Raw genomic sequence first — 2870 nt, forward strand, 5'->3', positions numbered from 1 at the left:
ATTGTTGTTAGGTGTCGTCAAGTTGGTGTTGACTCATAGTGACTTTATGCACAATAGAACAAAACACTGCCCAGCCATGCATCAGTCTCACAATCATTATTTGCTTAAGCTCAATGCTGCTGCCACCATGCCAACCCATCTCTCTGGGGATCTTCCTCTTTTCTGCTAACCCTCCGCTTTACCAAGCATGATGTCCTAATCCAGGGACTGCTCCCTCCTGAAAAATATATATCCGAAATATGAGAAACAAATTTTATTCATCCTGTATTTCTTCCAACATAGGTTGTTGGTTCTTCTGACAGTCATGATAATTTTAATATTGCCTCTAACAGTAACTCAGATGCATCAAATCTTCTATGGTCTTATTTATTCATTATCCAACTTTCACATGTATATGAGGTTATTGAAAACCCTATGGTTTCAGTCAGGCACTCCTTAGTCATCAAACTGACATTTTAACTCTTAAACACTTTATAGAGGTCTTGCGCAGTAGATTTGACTAATGCGATATGTTGTTTGATTTCTTGATTGCTGCTTCCATGAGTGTTCATGGTTGATTCAAGCAACATTAAGTCAGATAATTTCAAACTTTTTTTCCATTTATCTTGATGGCATTTGTGGGTCCAGTGTGAGGATTTTTTGTTGTCTGTTTTTTTTACATTGAGGTGCAACGTATATTGAACGCTGGCTGTGGTCTTTGACCTTTGTCAGTAAATATTTCAAGTCCTCTTCATTTTCACCAAGCAAGATTGTATCATCTGCCTACTCCAGGTTGTTAAATGAATCTTCCTCCAATGCTTATGGCACGTTCTTCTTCAAATTAATTTACCTTCTGCGATTATTTTCTCAGCATAAAGATTGAATAAGTATGATGAAAGAACACAATGCACACACACCTCTTCCCTAATTTTAAACCATTCAATGTCCCCTTGTTCTGTTTGAATGACTGCTTCTTGGTCTATGCACAGATTCCTCATGAGCACAATTAAGTGTTCTGGAACATTCATTCTCTCAAACATCATCTGTAGCTTCTTATTATCCACACAATCAAAAGCCTTTACATAGTCTATAAAGAAAAGTTAAATATCATTATAGTATTCCTTGCTTCCAGTCAAGATTCCTTTGACATCAGCAGAGATATCCCTTGTTCCATATCCCCATCTGAATCCTGCCTGTATCTCTGACAATGTGCAGTAGTTTTTTTAATTATCTTTAGCAAAATTTTACTTACATGTGATATTGATATTATCCAATGTTTTCCACAGTCTGTTGAGTCACTTCTGTTTGGAATGGATGCAAATATGGATCTCTTCCAATAAATTGGTCAGGTAGCTGTCTTGAAATTTTCATGGCATATATGAGTGAGTGCCTCCAGTTCTGCATCAATTTGTTGAAAGATTTCCATCTGTATTCCATCAATTCTTGGACCCTGGTTCTTTGAAATGCCTTCAGTGTACCTTGTATTTTTTCCTTCAGTATCATTGGCTCTTATGAATATGCTACCTCTTAAAATGGTTGCACACCAACTATTTCTTTTTAGTACAATGTCTCTGTGCATTCCCTACTTTCTTCTTCTGATGCTTTCTTTATTGTTCAATAATTTGTCCATAAACTCCTCCCATATTGCAAGCCAAGACTTGAGTGTTTTCTTCAATTCCTTTAGTATAAGAAATGTTGAGTGTGTTCTTCCCTTTTGGTTTTCTAACTCAAAGTCTTCGAATATTTAATTATAATATATGACTTTGTCTTTTCAAGTTGCACCTTAAAATTTTCTGTTCAGTTCATTTGTTTTAGCACTTCTACACTGGAAAGCAAGTTTCAGAGTCTCTTCTGACATCCATTTTGGTCTTTTCCTTCTTTCTTTTCTTCTTAGTGACCTTTTGCTTTCTTTCTGTTTGATGTCCTTGATGTCATCTCACATCTCTTAGTTTGGGGTCATTAGTGTCTAATGCATCAAATCTGTTCTTGTGATGATGTTTAATTCAGGTGAAATATGTTCTACATGTATCATTTCTATCACCAAGGTTATATTTTCCAACTACTCACTCTTCTTCTTCGTTTCCAACCTTTGCATTCCAATTGCCAGTAATTAGCAATACATCTTGATTGCATGTTTGAAAAATTTCAGACTGAAGAAATTTGTAGAATTTTCAATTTCATTATAACTGGTTTTAGTGATGGGTGGATACATTTGAATAATAACAGTATTAACTTTTCTTCCTTGTAGGTGTATGGATATTAACTTATAATAGACAGCATTGTACTTTAAGATAGATCTGAAATGTACTTTTTGATGATGAATATGACACCATTCTTCTTCAATTCATCAGATTCAAAATGGTCAATACCAGTCCATTTCAGCTTACTGAAGTGTAGTATATAGATATTGATACATTCCATTTCAGTTTTGACAGTTTCCAATTGTCCTAGATTCATAATTCTTGCATTCCATGATCTGATTATTAATGCATGTTTACAGCTATTTCTTTTCATTTTGAATTATGCCCAATCAGCAGATGAAAGCCCCGAAAGCTTTATTCCATTAATAGCATCATGGTCAACTCTTTTTTGAAGCGGCATCTCTTCCCTAGTCATATTTGAATGGCTTCCAACCTAAGGGGCTAATTTTCTGTGATGGGATCTGACTGACAATATTCTGGTTTTCTTTATCATGTGTCAATATTCTGGTGTTGACAGTGTTCCACTGATGTTCATGAAGTTTTCAGTGACTAGATATTCAGAAGTAGTCCATCTCTCCTTCTTCCTAGTCTGTCTTCATCCCGAAGCTTAGCTGAAACATGTCCAACAATATATATATTGTTAGGGCCATCAAGTCACTTCTGACTCATAGTGAGAAGTGTATAGGGTTT

Source organism: Chrysochloris asiatica, unplaced genomic scaffold, assembly GCF_000296735.1.
Source record: "Chrysochloris asiatica unplaced genomic scaffold, ChrAsi1.0 scaffold00017, whole genome shotgun sequence".
NCBI classification, from domain to species: domain Eukaryota; kingdom Metazoa; phylum Chordata; class Mammalia; order Afrosoricida; family Chrysochloridae; genus Chrysochloris; species Chrysochloris asiatica.